Genomic DNA, 18,435 nt, shown 5'->3' on the forward strand with positions numbered 1-18,435 from the left:
ACTGATTTAACTCAGCCAGTGAGCTAATTCAACCTTCTTCAGTTTTATAGTTTCACAGATAGTCATATAATATATATATATTTTTAAACTGTTTTGCCAAATATAACTGTATTTCCATTGATGCCATTGAAACAAATGCAGATGCAAATTACAGTTTTGAGATAATAGCAAATGCATTTTTTCATAATTGTCACAATCATTTCCATGTTGGAGCTATTTTAGTAAAACATTTTGTATATTTAAGTTATTTGTCATATCTTCCCAGTGTAATATTTGATTACAAAGGCCTAAAGGCAAACAGAAATTACATTTGTATTCATATGTTCCAATGATGTTCAATGCCAAAAACACCAAAATAGTTCATCTCAATTTGTGTGACAAGTATTAGTCAACCTAAATTTGTAAGTCAGGGGTCTTCAACGTTTTCAGGCCAAGGATCCCTTAGTTCAGAGAGAGATGAAGCGGGACTCCCAAAACCTTTTCATAGATTCCATATAGTTTCATTGTTTGGCAGCACAATCATCAGTGTATTTTGCATTCATGTCAATTTGTGTTTTAAAATATTTAACCACTTGAACCATCAATACTTAATAAATTTGACCTTTCACTCTGTACTTAGTCTGCTCTTTTTCCCCTCTACACCAAAGCTCTTTGCCGAAAATAGCCGATCTACAAGCTCACAACGCCTCGCAACGCGAGGCGTTGTGAGCTTGTAGATCTGCTATTTTTGGCTAAAGTCCCGGACCCCTGTTGAAGACCCCTGGTGTTAGTGACAGCTCTATCTGTGGGACAGTGTGATCACACAGGCTGAAGACAACTCCTCTCGTCTCACCTCCTGTAGCCGTCCGTCACATTGGGACGATGTGTCACTGTCTGGCCCAGCATTGTCCCAGCTGAAACAAACAAGCAAAAACATAGAATCAATGCTAGGGTGCGGGAAATACCGCTCTACCATGGACAGAAAAGTTCAGGGGTCATGCTATATAATGCATGTTTAGATCCAGACCCAAAAGAGAGATCAGACGTTTGCCCGGGACCCAAACTAGTGGAAACAGCAGATCTACAAGCTTGTAGATAGGAGCTTGTAGATCACAAAAGAGTATAGAAATTGTTTTGAAATAAATAATAATTAAGGGGGGGGGGGGGGGGGGGGGGAATTAAAAAACGCATAAAACTTTGTCCCAGTGTTTGGGAGCCAGTGTTAACGTATAAATGTAATTAGGAGCTATTGTTTCATGATTACTTTTATATAAGGTTATACAAGGGAACAATGTAATGTAATTATCAAGCGACAGTAGTATACGTAGATAGTAGCTATAATAGTAGCTTTCAGTAAGGGGATGTTCTCCAGAGCAGTGGTTCTCAACCTTTTCAGGCCGTGACCCCCCAAATAATCATATTTTAACTGGGGACCCCCCCCCCCACCCTGACGAGTACTAGGAGTTGAGGCATTACATTTTTTATGAAATGGTTCATGCTACATGTAGATCAGCTATTTTCACAATTTCTACCTCTAATGTTTGACAATTTGGCCAATGTTTAATTTGTCATTTTAGAGGAATTAAAAAGTCCTTAAATTGTCACTTTAGAAATGTGCAGATACCGTCGATTCACATAAACTTTATGTTGGTTTGTTTACTGTTGAGTGAGAAAACAATGTTGCACATTAAGCTAATCATTTGGGGACCCCCCACAATAATGTGGGGACCCCCCTGGGGGTCCCGACCCACAGGTTGAGAACCACTGCTCCAGAGCACAGCTTACGCTTTGAATTGTTTTCAATGCGCAGCACATTCATGTCTGGCGTTCTTTTTCTGGTCAACGACGAGTGTTTAACACTTTGGTGGACACAGCCTAAAACTGTAGTATTACATCTACACATAAGGTTGTGGTTAGAGTGCCCAGCCTTTTAATGGGAGGTCAGGGTTCAATCCCTGGCCGGTCATACCAAGACCATAAAATGGTACCAAATGCCTCCCTGCTTGGCTCCGAATATGGACACTAGCGGTTCAAATAAAAAGATGGAGAAAACAAGTTTATATCACACAGAGATTTGGAGGATCCCCTGTAACTCTGAGGACCCCCTAGGGGTCCCGGACCCCCTGTTGAAGACCCTTGTACTAAGGTCATGTCCAGAGGTGGTACTTGTACATCATGTCCAGGCACTACTTTATATTATGTATGATTGAAGATCAAAATAAATATGAATTGTGGTGGAAATTCACAAAGGACTAGATACTCAATATGTATCAAGGAGAAGACAAACTCAGAACAAGTTGAAAGTCAAGTAGAAAACGAAGTTTAATCCAAGCCGATCATGATCAGGACGAGACAACACTTTGTCCAAAGAATAGAGAAAACTCAAAACAATGTAAAAGTATCAAATAAAAGAAAGTTCTATTTACAACTATCCATGGACAGGGTCAGAGCACAAACTGACAATGACAATCTGATGCAGGGTGAGCAGTCCTTATATACGATCTCTCAGGACTGTAGAACATAGGTGGGAAACATCCTGGGTGAAAATGATAGATGTGGCATGGGGTCAACAAAGGTCATAAGTAATGTCTATCAGCACGGAAGGAGTGAAGACCGACCCGGAGAAATGGAAGGGTATCACAAGTACTTATCGCTGCATCAGCAGCATGTGTAGGAGTCCCACCTGGCCAAGGCGACGCCAGGGGTAATAAAAAGGACAATGTTTTGTTTTCTTTTGGGAAAGCTACATTTGATTGATAGGGGGAATACAGAGGAAACATTTCTTCGGTGACCGCTGCCAACCCCTACTTCAGTGTCTCAGTTAACCCAATCTGGGAACCCATCATCAAAGAAGTGTGACACCCCTCGGTCTGTCTCTCTTCCTTTGACATACAGTTAACCCTATGTTGACACAGTACACTATATTTTGCCAGTACAGAATTAAACAATCATTCTTGCCCTCTTTTCCAATCTTAGATACAGTAGTGTTCAGCCGCATTGTATTTACACCTCGCATTAAAATGCACCCCTCATATACACACTATCCCATGGAAAATGCAGATTGCTACTCTTCCCCTACAAAGATGGTGAATTCCCAGGACAATTTATGTTATTATTATTATTATATGATATATTATTACATTTGGTTTTATGCAATGTGTAACAATGAGGTCAAAGACCCAATAGAATGCTGCATGTTAAAGTGGAGAACTCTGTCAAAGTCATGCGTTATTCTTGTTAGCGAGGATTAAAAACATCTACAGTACATATTTGCAGTATGAAATAATGTGACTATCTTTCCTGAATCCGTGTATTTTATGTGATGCACCACCAATACAAACAAAACCCCAGGTTTACATGTGGTGGTTTATGGGGCCCTTCAAGTCCAGACAGATGTAAATGGCCGACCACATGCAATCCACACACGACAGAAAGATGCACAAAAACAAAACGCGCATGCACCCACACAATCACACACACACACACACACACACACACACACACACACACACACACACACACACACACACACACACACACACACACACACACACACACACACACACACACACACACACACACACACAGGGGTGTCACAAGGGGGGGGGAGTGGGACTGAGTTACTAAAATAATTAAGACATTGAAAAATAGCTGATATACTGTAAAAGCTCACAGCGCGGCACTGAGTGCCGCACTGCGAGCTTGTAGATCTGACATTTTTTGAAAAGTCATGAAAATGTGTGCAAATCTTTGAATTTTTAAGAGAACATTTGTAACTTGAATTTTGCTTCTGGGAGTCCCTGGAACGAAATATTTTGATATGGGGGTTCGTGGCCAAATACATATCATTTTGTGGGTCCTTGACATGAAAAAGTTTGAGCACCACTGACATAGAAACACAGGGTTTACAAATAAAACCTTAGAAGGATTTGAAAGACTTCAAGATTCAAGATTTTTCCAAAATTGCAGATCTACAAGCTTGTGCTATTTTTCAATAGTTAAAGCACAAAATAATGCGTTCCCAGTCTAAATGGGTTAAACCCCCTCCACCTATGAAGAACATTCATGGGGGGGGGGGGGGGGGGCCGCAGTGAATCCTTGTACCCAGGGCCCAGAATTTGGTGTGAATCCCTGCACAGTGCACACACACACACACACACACACACACACACACACACACACACACACACACACACACACACACACACACACACACACACACACACACACACACACACACACACACACACACAGACAGACTTACAGGACAAACACAATGTTGTAAAAAACCTCAGTCTGTTAGTTGTGAGCCACAATGCCACTCTATGACCCCACTCCTGTCAGTCAGGCACATAACAAGAAATGGTACAAAAGCCACATGCTCACTGAGGTACTGTAAACACATGTAAATAAACAGACACAGCTGGCAAAACAGAACTCTGCTTAACTGTTAAAAACTTGACGATTTTTCCCTTGATTTGTAATCATGAACTCCATCTTTGTCCCTACGCAGTAGAATTGTAGTAACCGCAAGTGTAATCATTTCCGGCGAGCTAAATGAACACTCTGGATTTTACTTTGTATTCCTTCTCCTGGCTACTGTTATAATTTAGCTCACTGTAAAACCTGTGCTAATATTGTGTTGGCACTAGAGATGGGACGATATGACATTTTCATTTATTGATATAAATCACTTGAATAAAACATTCCAGCTGATATCTTTACCAGATGGGTGCAAGCTGCAAGTTTGCAACAAAATGAACTTTCATGACCTAGATGTGGCTCAATGGTGCCCCTACTGGATGAAATCTCAAGCCAAGCGTGCTGTGTTGTTTCCTTAGACATTTGTCAGAGAAACAATCCAAATCCAATCCAAAATGCCATTTCGTTACATTTGTAAACTTGAGTTAAAGAGTGTGTAAGGATACGTTTTTGATAGATTTGATAGATTAAGTTAAAACTTAACATTCTGCATATAGCGTAATCTTTGCTAGACAAATCATCTCTCCGGCTCTTTAGAAAAACAGAAAATACAACAAAAACAAGCATCCAGATGGTGAATTTAAGCCCAGTTTCTCATTATCACAGGCAGCAGTACTAACCAGTTGGCTAAACTGTCAGGCCCAATGATGTCCAAGCTCATGGACACTAATGTAAATGGGGATTGGGGAGCCAAGTCAATCAATAGTCAACCTAACAGGTTCTTCTGAGAGGGGGGTGGGACTAAAAAAGGAGGGAGACTGAGAGAAACAGGTGAAAACAGTGATGTTTGCGTTGGTTATAAAATCAATAACCTGGTCAACCAAATTAAGAGCCAGGGAGAGGATATGTCAGCATGTGACCTGGGTTTTCACTCAGTATTTCTACCAGCTGACATTAATAACTGCAAGCTGGGCTGTACTGGTCAACTAACACGCTAGCCTCTGCCTGGAGGAGAAGAGTGTGTGAGAGGATACTGTGGGACATGAGACATTTAAACATGTTTCTGAGGACATTTTCTGAGGGAGTATGGATCGATAGAGAACACTGTAATGACATGGACATTTATAGTTGAGGGATAGGTGTTGTTGTGGCTTGTTGTCAATGCATACCAGAGGATCCAGGCGGGCAACAGACAGACAGATGGGGTACTGGGTTCTGCAGCACCCAGAAAGACAGTTAGGGTACTGTGTTCTGCAACACACAGACAGATGGGATACAGGGTTGTCTTGCACGCAGACAGACATGTGGGGTGCTGGGTTCTCAAGCAGCAAAATTGCGCTAAATGGAGAGTCGGCGGTCGACACACTTGTTTATCCTGTATCCTGTATATAAGTTCTCTCTCGTGATAAAATTGGCATCCTGACCTGAAAATACAGTTTCTGTTTATTAAAGAGATAGAGAGACAGGAGAGACTGAACAAACACTCAATTGTAATGATTGCTATCGGAATATAGAGCTATTAAACACTTATTTGAAAAGAGAAAAATAAAGCTTCTGTCTTAAGCAAATGTTTTGCTCTGCACACAGTGAAATCCATAGGTTTAATTTATCCATTTGTCATTTTGAGCCTGTTTTATACATGCTCAGAGACCCAGACCATTATTTCATGCTCTAACTATCAAAAGGATAGCAGATATACAAGCTCAAAGCCACAGAGTGCCGCGCTTCATTGAGTCTTTGAATATTTTGAACTGATTGTAGAAATGTCTTCTGAATCCTTCTACAGTAAGATTTTTGAAAATTGCATGTTTCTATGATCAGTGGTTCTCAAACATCTTTTGAATAATATGTATTTGGCCACGGACCCCCTTCTAAAAATATTGTTGTTCTAGGGAGGGACCCCCAGTAGCAAAGATTTGAGTTACAAAGGTTTTCTTTGAAAATGATATATTAAATGATTTGCACACATTTTCATGATTAAAAAAATAAATACATATTTTTTTCAATAGCTAAATTTAAAGTTATTTGAGAATTTCACCCTACAGTACAGTATGTCGTGCTACTCAGCCACCCTCCATTGACATCGTGACACATCAGTGTTTCCTCGAGCAATTTCAACCCACTCGTTGGATTAGACTGACACGCCGACCCACGGAGAAGAACACACTGCAATATGTCATCAAAGAAAACAAAGGGCATTTCAGGCTATGATTTTTGACTAAAAATACACACTGATGCACATTCCAGCAGTGGACGTCCCCTCGCTTTCCTTTTTGTTTTGTTTTGACATAAATGCTGTCAGACTTTGTTTTTGTTTGACATGCTGAGGGCCGGAGTGCAGCGGGAACGCTCTCAGATAGCGTGTCACCCTACACTTAGCAAGCATCCAAACTATATTCCTCATTCAAATTGGACGACAGTATGCAAATTATGAAAGAACAAAGCTTTAATTAAATAAGATAAGATCTCCTCGTGTCATTATTTATTATTATTTGTCATTAGTGGTAGTGGCAGGAGTACTATTTATTAGTAATAAGCTCCACCTAATGATTTAAACTCTTCAATCCAAAGCAGAATGTTGACTAACAGACTCAAACTCGGAAATCTCCTTTTAGACCAATAATGTACAGAAGGCTAGGCCTAGAATTATTGACTGCTTTAACTGTTGAAAAATAGCAGATATACAAGCTCACAGCGCGGCACCGAGCTTGTACATCTGCTATTTTTGAAAAAGTCGTGAAAATGTGTGCAAATCTTTGAATATATGTATTTTTAGAGCGAACGTTTGTAACGCAGATTTTGCTTCTCGGTGGTCCCTGGAACTATAATATTTTGAGATATGAATATTTTTTTACAGGGGTCTTTCACATGAAAAGGTTTGAGAACCACTGACATAGCAGTCTCTCAAGAACAGACTAACTGAGCTCCAGTTCAACGGAAAAGGACCTTTTCTTTGACGATGGCTATCCAGATTGCTGCCATAGAAACATAGGTTTTTCAAAAAACCTTAGAAGGATTCAAAAGACACTTATAGAATCGGGTAAAAATTCAAATTTTCACGATTTTTCAAAAAATAGCTGATCTACAAGCTTGCAGCGCGGTACTCGGTGCCGCGCTGTGCCGAGCTTGTATATCTGCTGTTTTTCAATAGTTAAAGCATAAAATAATGATACACAATAATATGTACCCGTTCTAAATCCAAAGCAGAATGTTGACTAACAGACTCAAACTCCGAAATCTCCTTTTAGACCAATAATGTACAGAAGGCTTTAGTTTAAAAGCGTACATAATGTAGCTAATGGCTTTGTAGAACCTTTTATTTAGACTAGCACACAAGTGTAATAGAATTTCTAAACTGCATGAAGCATAAATGAAGACTTTGTGAACTTCTCCCGGACATGAAACCCTGCATCGTTTGCAAACAAAGCCATAAAACATATGCCAATAAAAATATGAGCATTAGCCCGGAGCTATTTGAATATTTACGTAGCAGTAGTGGCACAAACAGTCACACATACAGGTTTAAGACCTACACTACACTACTCAGCTAAAAAAAACAGCAAAAAGAAATACATACACGCATACATTGTGTGTGTATATATACTATATCAAACATATAATTTTCGAAATGTCTGAGTGAGTGAGTGAGTGTCTGTCTGTCTGTCTGTCTGTCTGTCTGTCTGAAACAGCGTTTCTCCTCAGTGGCTGGAGCAATTGATCTGAAATCGCATCACCATTAGCATATGAACACACCTGACATAACTGTGAAGCCCGTTTGTCACTTTCACAAATCATATGCTGTATATTAGCATTTTGATGGTGTATCTATCTATTCTGCATCTAGCATGAGGCATATCTATTCTGCATCTAGCATGAGGCAACATGTTTAACCAGCTGTGTGTGTGTGTGTGTGTGTGTGTGTGTGTGTGTGTGTGTGTGTGTGTGTGTGTGTGTGCGTGCGTGCGTGCGTGCGTGCGTGCGTGCGTGCGTGCGTGCGTGCGTGCGTGCGTGCGTGCGTGCGTGCGTGCGTGCGTGCGTGTGTGTGTGGGTGGCCCTGTTGCAGATGTTGTCCAAAAATCATGCAGATTGGTACACAGTGCCTCTATAGCCATTAAACGAAACGGGTATTTCTTACATTGATGCTCCTACTATTATCATGCAAGCACCAGTTAAAGTTACTTTACATCCCTAATATACTATACTGTGTGCACAGTGCACATCCCATAACCCACACACTGCACATCATTTCGGTGCTCATATCTTTGAACGGGTAAGGGCTAGTATTATTTATTGAATGGATTCCCATTAGCTGAAGCCTGGGCGACAGCTATAGTCTTCCTGGGGTCCATATAAAATACATACAAATATAAAAACATAAAAAAGAATACATAATTGCAAAACATTATACAAAAGTTATATACAACATAACATTGTAATTATGTTGTAAATAACTTTTCTATGTTTCGCAATTATGTATTTTTTCCATGTATATACAGTATATGACACTGACACACGCACGCATGCGCACACGCACATGCACACACACACACACACACACACACACACACACACACACACACACACACACACACACACACACACACACACACACACACACACACACACACACACACACACACACACACACACACACACACACACAAGTAGTATTTCCCCCCACTAAAAGTATGGAAGATATCCATTACTTCTGTTGACCTTTCTTTTGCACATGCTTTTAAACGCAATTTTAGCAAAACACATTGGCGAATGCTGTATTTTGGCCAGTTGTGTCATAGCTTGGCCCATAAACAGATGTGCAGGGCATGAGGACACAAACAAGACAACAGATGTGGAATGGTGTGGCAGAGTGGATGTCCTCTACTTTCATTAATGTGAGTTATGGGTAGGGCATTCACCAAATATTCAAATATTCGAATATCAAAGTCACTATTCGATTATTCGCTTTTTTTTTAAATATTATTATTGTTTTCTCTTTAAAAAATATATAGTTTATAAAGCTTGGCTAGATAGGAAGTCATAAGAATGAGTTGTCAATGTCCCTGGTGGATGCATTTGTTAATGCTCTATACCAAGGGTTCCCAAACCTTTTTAGGCCGTGACCCCCAAAATAAATATATATGAACTGGGGACCCCCACCCTGACAAGCACTTGGAATTGTAGGTATTACATTTAATGTGACTCGGTTCCGCAGATAAATATGTGAAATGAAATATTGTGAGCATGTAGATCTGCTATTTTCACAATGTTTGCCTCTTGCTTACTTAATAGTTTGGCCAGTCCTGTCGAATATTCGACTATTCGAATACTTTGAGGTCGAATAATTCGAATACTAAAAATCACTATTCGTGAATGCCCTAGTTCTGGGTGTGATCCTGTCTTACTCCTTCTGCCTCCACCTGTCTCTCTCACACAGTAAAATCCTCTGGGTTAATGTAACTCTGAGAGTGTAGTAATTGAATCCATTTCACACTCTCAGAGTTAGATTTGATTGTCTACTGTCCCAGCGAGCCATATAGTCGGCTACTAGACGTCCATCTAAAACCGGGTCTAAAAGTGAACGTTATTTATACATTGAAACAATGTCATTACAACAGCATTATATATATGATAGACGTTCTATATATAGACGCTTATAAAACAGCGAATCAATGTCTAAACAAAGCTTAAGACATCTAATTGCCTGAAAAATGCTCAGTGGGGTGACTGTCCTCTGGTGCAGTGCTGTATACAATATAGAGGAAATTGCATAAATGCTAAAGTATAGATACTATAGTCTTTAACAGTTTAATACACTCACACAAACATACACACACAGCCATCATAGAGTCTATTCAATTAAAATGCCCTGACTGAAAAATAGCAACATTAGTCTACAGACATACAAAGACAAATACAGAACATACATTGTCTTACTCAATGGCATGTTTCACACACGCACGACTGTATCTTTAAGCGCACACACACACACACACACACACACACACACACACACACACACACACACACACACACACACACACACACACACACACACACACACACACACACACACACACACACACACACACACACACACACACACACTGTCAAGACAAATTCCCTGTCCATCTAACACGCACAGAGGTTGGCATAATGAAAAAAGTCTCAGATAAATGGCAAACATCCATTTACATCACTGTCAGTCTCCTCACACCTCCACCATTACACCCACTGACAGTTTAAAATGCCTCCTGAGTCCTCAGGGTTCTTCATCATTCGGCCACGACATAAAGAGATGGATTACACATGTTGGTAAGACATTCTGATGTGGAACACCACTCAGAAAATGTGCTGTTGTGGAAAGAAAACCCGCAGTGAAAGACTGTGCGTAATGTGTGGTGGAAATTCACAAAGGACTAGATACCCAACGTGTATCAAGGAGAAGACAAACTCCGAACAAGTTAAAGTCAAACAGAAAAAGTTTAATCCAAGCTGATCGTGATCAGGGTCAGAAGCAAAAATGGCAAATGACAGTTAAAACAAATGAAAAGTCCTATTTATTATCTCAAGGTGGAACACGGAACATTCTAAATGAGAAAAGCATTCTGGGTATAATGATAGATGTAGTAAGGGGTCAACAAAGATCACCAGCAATTAGGGCTGTCACGATATGACATTTTACATGACGATTAATTGTCACTCAAATAATTGGCGATTAACGATTTAATTGTGTTTTTGTCGTTGATAATTACATTTCTGTAGGCTTTGAAGTTGTACATGGTAGATACTGTATGACACATAACCTAAATATACAAAGAAATTACTGACATATTTGACAACTTTATACTTAAAAAAGAATATTGATAGTGGAAATAGCAGATCTACAAGCTCACAACGCGTCGCATCGCGATTTTTGACCTTTTTTTAAATATATGAACATTTTTCAACATGGAAACGATTATGACGATTATGAAAAATAATCACGATTATGTCAAAAAATCACGATTAGACAATTATGTAATAATTGTGACAGCCCTACCAGCAATGCCGATTAATACGGAAGGGAGTAAAGGAAGGACTCAGGGGGGGATGGCAGGATATCGCAGAGTTACATATCTTTTCATCTGAGGAACGGCTAGGAGTTTCACTGAACCTTGACAACTTCAATGGTCATAAAAGACAATGTGTTTGTCTCCTTTTTGGAGACAAGTTGATCTAGGGAGAATGGACAGATAAGGCACTTTTCCGGTGACTGCTGCCACCCCCATTTCAGTGTCTCCAGCTAACCCTATGCTGACACATGTATATCATATTTTGCCAGTACAAATGATAGCTACCTTTAATATCTGGTGAAATTTGCATGTCATAATGGCCTTGACTGTAATTAAACTGAGTTTCCTGGAGCTACCGGTGGGCAGTAAGATGCCTGGGGTTAACCAATGGCTCAGAGGATGAACTCGAAAACAAAAGTAGAACAAAAGCCGTAGTGAAGACTTGTCCAAAGTAAGGGTGAAATGAAGGTCATCGCTGGTTTTCAGAAGGCTCGTATTGTGCCCTGTAGAGAGTACATGTTTAACTTTAACTCTGATAACCATGTAAAATGTAACTATATGTATATTCAAGTGTCGTCAAACCGCAAAATTACAATTTGTGGTTTCTCTGCGAAAGTGCCACTACGGGTTTTCCTCTGAACGTGGCCTTCTGATTCAGTATCCAAAACCTAGAAACCACTAGTTTATTGGAGGCTTCATGGGCTCTCATTGGATTTTACACCCAGTAGTAGCTTCTTCTTCTTCCTCCCTGATCTTAGCTCTCCTGTTGTTCTCCTAACAAGTTTGCATGTGCGGTGATTATGAAAGGCTCTGGACGGAGTAGAGGTTTAACAACCACAAATTCACCAGGCAGTGAGTGATTCAACACTGAGAAAACCCCCAAGGCAGGTGCAGGAAAACTAGTCACACTGTTTAACACCACAAACACAGATCAGGTGTCTCCAGTGGCAAGTCGTTTGGAGAGTAGTTACAAGTTGTTATGAAGTACACGCCAGAAGGTTTACAAAAGCACACACATTCAAACAATAAAATATCAGGTGCTGAACAAGAGAACACATGAAAATAGAAATATAGTCTGCTGGATCATGCTCCGATGGATTTGTATTAAATTACCATCAAAGGTGACGTTTCGAGCACAATGCTCTTCCTCACCGGGTAAGAGCACATACCATGTAAATATGGCTATAGTCCTTCCCGCAGCGGGCCTGGTTTCAAATCTGACCTGAGGCTCTTTGCTGCCCGCCCTCCCGCTCTCCTGAATTTGCTACAGTATCTCTCTCCACTGTCTTAAATGGTACACAAATACTAATATTAAGCACACCTGTCCAGGTAAAAGTTACTGTATGTGACAGGCATGGTGGATGGACAAAGGTGACGTGACAAATATACATATGTGTGGGGGTTATGCTTTCTACAACTGTATATACAGTATGTCAATTTGTGCTAATTAAGAGGCCATGAATATCACTCCAAACCATGACGATATCAACATAGATATATCTCTATGTTGATCTGGCTGAAATTGCTTTTCAAAGGTTTAATGAATGAGGTGTTGTTACAATAACAATTAATAGTTTTACGATGAAACTTGCACACATATTCATGAAATTATCGATAAATAGACCCATGTCTTTAACCTGCCAGAGCTCAGGCCATAATGGCACGGGTGTTAAGAGACAGGCTATGGGGATAACAAATGGAGCCTTGTAATTAATCTGAGAAAGCACATCAACCAGTTTGACTAATGCCAAATCGCTTTGTCTTCGACGGGTGATAAAGTGTGCCTCACCGCTAAACAGGCTTTGCAGTATTTTTAACACTGGCAGTATGTATTGGTTGTAGTTCAAGGGTTAAGACAGGGCATTAGTGCACTTGATAAATCATTATGTACACTTTATTTTAAGGACGTGCATTAGTTGCCTCTGAGAATACCACTAGTCCTCTCCTAGTCAGACAGACACAGTTATCTGTGTAAACAGCATCTAGGCAACTTTCATTTTTAAATCTAAGGGCAAGTCATGATATAATCAATGTGTGATACAATCCTCATAATTATTTTCACTCACCGTACTGAAGGTGAAAATCAGGCTGGCGCAACATTACATATAGCCTACAGTACATGTATCAGAAAAAAGGATTATATGAAACTGGGCAAACAAAAGGGTAAACAAATTAGAATATCATATTGTATTGACCAGGATTGTAAAAACGTATAAAACAAAGCTCAGACAAATGTCTAACCAACAACATACTGTAGGAACCCAGGAGATTATATTTTATGCCTTCAGTATTGTGAGGCACTCAAATGCTATTAAAAAATACCCTCAGATCTTCAAAATAAAAATAAACCAGAGACTAAATTTGACTGAACAATGATGAATACACTGTAAACTCCCTCTAGGATCACTGGAGCTCCCTTCCAAAACCCAAACCAAATTAGTCAAATATGAACTGATTATTCCGGCACCCATGAAATATCTGTCTGCTCTACACCAGAGTCACACACACTTACCACAATTAACTTCCCCCATTACAACAGAATGGAAATAAACCTAATCCTGGTGCTGATGGCATTCTAAATGCCATGTTTAACCACTGCAGTGGCTAATGTCAATTGGCAATTGTAAAATGACTTGACATGACTCTTGATACATTATATTTTCTTGGGTTGTGGAATAAAGGACTGATTACTCCCCTACACTGTAGAGACAAATTTGTATTATTTGTAAAATTACAGAGGTATCTGTGTAGACGACGATCTTGGCAACATAAACAACCTAAAAATCTAAATTCTCTCTGAACACAGAGTTCAAACCCAAACCACTGACCACACCCATACCTTAAACACGCTGATTGACAGGCGTGTAGTCCAAAACATGTTGGCTTTCAAAAGGCTTTGACTAAATTTGGTATGAGGGTCTAAAGTACTACAAATGAATACAAAGTGCTGTGGGTGGAAGAACATATGACTGCACAAACAACAAGTGTGCAATAAAAATTGGACAGAAAAGGCCCGTGGTTTAAGAGTGAAAAAGTGCATTCAGTGTCTTTCTTTGATGATTTCCGAATGTTCAGCCATGGGACCATGACTGGCTGGAAGACTGGGAATCGCCTCTGTGCAAATTTCCAGTCAGCGAATATACAGCTTTATGGATGCATGCCCACCCACGTCCCACACACACACACACACACACACACACACACACACACACACACACACACACACACACACACACACACACACACACACACACACACACACACACACACACACACACACACACACACACACACACAGATTGTTTCCAGTAAACGAATACAAACACCAACTCCCACGCTCCTGTCCATGTCCCCAACTGATTTGTCAGTCAATATGCCGACCCTCTGTTAGCAGCTAAAATGCATTTTGGAATGCATGGTGCACTGTTATTCCGTCCTCAACGGAATTGTCAGGTAATATTTGGAAACCACTGTAGTGCTATAACTGCAGCAGTCATTAATCTGTGCTTTCACTAGACTGCAGCTGTGGTGTGTGACCGGGGGATATTGCCTCTGTTGCCAGAGAACCTCTCTGCAGGGTATGTGCAATGACAAATTAGAGAAAAAAGGGCAATGCACACACCCATGTAGTACACACACATAGGTACACACACACGCACACACACGCACAGTACATGCACAATGTTCACATGCACAAATACACACAGAAACACATGTCTGCACATGTGAATGAACACATGCACAAACAGTACATAAACATCCACATCGCCTACACACACACAGACACTCATGCACATAGAAAGAGATACTGCTAGTTAGGGGTGGGACGATAATCGTCATTATCGTTTATCGTGATAAAAAACACTCACGATAATCGTATCGATCGTGGAGATTTAAATTTATCGTGAAATTATCCTCCGTCATGCACAGGGATCAATTTGCCGAGCTGCATATCCGGTACCATTTAAACCCTCTATAATAGGTCAAACTGACCTGGGAATAAGGTACTTTCTTTCTTTCACTCTCTACCAAATCTCTTTGCCAAAGAATAGCTGATCTACAAGCTTGTAGATCTGTTATTTTTTAGCAAATGTGTTGCCCCAGGATAATGGATGTTGGGGCTATTTTGATTATCGCGATAATATCGCAATTCGCTATTTCTTTGGTCACAATAATCGACATGAAATATTCATATCGTCCCATCCCTAAGTGTGGACAACAGTCTGACGTGATATCTAGTGGGCAGCAAAGCCCTGTGATGGATGCACTCCACTTTAGTTAATTAATGTGGCTGCACTTACTGTAAGTCACTCTGGTTGAGAACAATAGATAAATGACGCAAATTGTAAAGGAGAAGAGAGGAGATTCCCATAAATCTGGAAATGAAAACTGATGTGCGTTGTTTATTGCACTAATCCTGAAACATTATCTACCGGTACATTCAATTGTTTGGCCTCGCCATGTCTATTTACAAGAAATATGGAAGTAAAGAGGAAAGTTGGGAGTGGAAAGAGACCCATCCAACATATCTTGTTCGCTTGTCCGTTCCTAAGATATTGCTGCTTATTGTTTTGTTGGATTGTTGGATTTGAACCCGCAACACGCTGTCAGGCATCAGAGCCTATGTATCATTCGCCTGGACCACTAGGCTAGCAGGTACCAGTTGACCATTTTGATCCAAATGCTGTCATCACTTCAGGACAGCCTACTGATAATTCCCACAAGGTGTCATGCCAATGCACAAGCACGCATGCACGCACACGCACACGCACGCACGCGCACGCACGCACGCACGCACGCACGCACGCACGCACGCACGCACGCACGCACGCACGCACGCACGCACGCACGCACGCACGCACGCACGCACACACGCACACACACACACACACACTTAAACACCCTACCACGTAAGCAGGGTAATGAGAGTCACTGTTTCAGCTTCTAATATGTTTCTTATCCACGATTTTCCTACGCCCCATAGTGCATTGCGCAGACGTTTGCACCCATCTTCCGCCGCCGATTTACAAGCTCACAACGGGTTGCATCTGCGACGCGACGTGAGCTTGTATGTCTGCTGTTAAACCCGGAAGTTTGGTCCTGATAGTCTCCAGTAAACCCCCGGGGAAAATTGTGGATATTATTATTGATAATATTTGTATTCACAAAGACCATCACACGTCTGTAGGGCGACATGGACACAACCAAAGCCAGCCTGCATGCACACTCACATGATTGCATGGTCAGACAGTCACGTAATCAAACAAATTAAACAAAGTGCACAAAACGTCAGCTATGACTTACTGCTATATCTGCTTTGGAGTGTCATACTGTCCATCATAGTCAGGGTTCCATTAATAAAACAACTTAATCAATTAAGTTCTATATACTTCATTTCTTTGTATAAAAGCGTAAAAAGCTCAAATAGCCGGTATATGTGAGATGTTTGCAATTTTCTTTGTTAAGATATATATATCTTTTTTTTTTACTTTTGAAAGATTTAAAAAGAAATCCAAATGCTCTAGACCTACTGCACATATAAACAGACTGCTACCTTTAAACACATTTTAAATCTGAGGCTTCTGTATACTACTTAAAATAATCTTTTTGAGATAAAATGCAGCTTTTTGTCCCAAAGCGACTGCAAATGATTGCTGCTATTTTTACCAAACAGCTTTAGCCAATACACTATATAACATGTACATAATGCCAACATGTGACATGTAGCTCTTTTACACAATGCTGTACCCCCTCCAACTGTATATAAGTTCCCCTTTTTCAACTGTTTCTATAATATTTTGACACTTGCTTTGGCAATTTCATGCCAATAAAGCTCCTTTGAAGGAGAGGAGAGGAGAGGAGAGGAGAGGAGAGGAGGTTGTGATGGTGGCACAAAGGCATAAAGGAATTTAGTTCCTGTCAGCGGGGTGGCTCCAATGAAAACACAGTAATTACCTCAGGGAGTACATTAATGAGAGCCCAGATGCTGATCCTTTACAGGGTCTGAACAATAGGACTGAATATTAGTGCTGGACAGCTATCAAATAAATAGCATGGCCTCCCGGCATGTACACTTCCTCCATACCTCCAAATCCTGATCAACCCATACAACCCCACCCGTTCGCTCAGATCAGCCAACACAGGGATGCTGATAGAACCCTCGCTAAAAACCCCAGGACAAATATCCACTCGTCCTAGACAATTTGCCCTGGCCCCCAAACTATGGAATAAACTCCCTGTCGCACTTAGAACTACAGACTCACTCCATAGCTTCCGCCGTGGACTGAAGACTCACCTCTTCAGAATCCACCTAAACCCATATCACTACTGTAACACTCCCCTTCCCTCAGTGACCATACATGAAGCTAGATAGCATTTTTAGGTTTTAGAAACGTTTTTTACTGATTAGATGCGTGGTCTACCTATATTGTTTTTCTAGATTGACATTCCTATGCATTGTTATATTGTTGTTGATGTACTGACATACTGTATTATCTTGCTTATTATATTGATGTATTACCTGCCTATTTTTATGTCGCTTTGGATTAAAAGCGTCTGCTAAATGCCTAAATTGTTCCAATTGTGAAAAGGCGGCTGCAAGTTCTGTCAAGGGGTCAACCGTTTCAGACAGCCTCTTAAACGGTGTATTCTGCTGCTGTGTGGAATCCCTCGCCCTACAAATCCAACTTTGCATTTACCTCATTTGCATCTCAAAATTAGCATTTCCATTTTCCATCCTCATCTTTTCAGGTCCTGAATATAGAAATTGTGTGGCCACGAGTATCTACAATATAATCCCAAACACAGCGTTTATTGCTATATGAATTTGTTTTGGTCAGTATTGGGCAACAGGGAACAGGATATATTGTTTCTTTTGTACTGTTCAGAGTGAAGAGGCATATAAGATATAGGTTAAGTTGTATGACCCTAATGACATACTCCATAGCCTTGGAATGTGCATGTAATCATTAAGGTGGCTGCT

General features: G+C 40.5%; 1 long non-coding RNA gene across 1 annotated transcript in view; it reads right to left on the minus strand.

Moving 5' to 3' along the window:
- Positions 1 to 746: 746 nt before the first annotated feature.
- LOC308297137 overlaps positions 747 to 18,435 on the minus strand; it is a 60,975-nt gene continuing 43,286 nt past the window's right edge. The window contains exon 3 of the long non-coding RNA XR_013962662.1: positions 747 to 893. This is a non-coding gene — a long non-coding RNA (uncharacterized lncRNA). The remainder of the gene's footprint in view (positions 894 to 18,435) is intronic.

Source organism: Nannobrachium achirus (genome assembly GCF_963921795.1).
Source record: "Nannobrachium achirus genome assembly, chromosome: 13".
Taxonomy (NCBI): Eukaryota; Metazoa; Chordata; class Actinopteri; order Myctophiformes; family Myctophidae; genus Nannobrachium; species Nannobrachium achirus.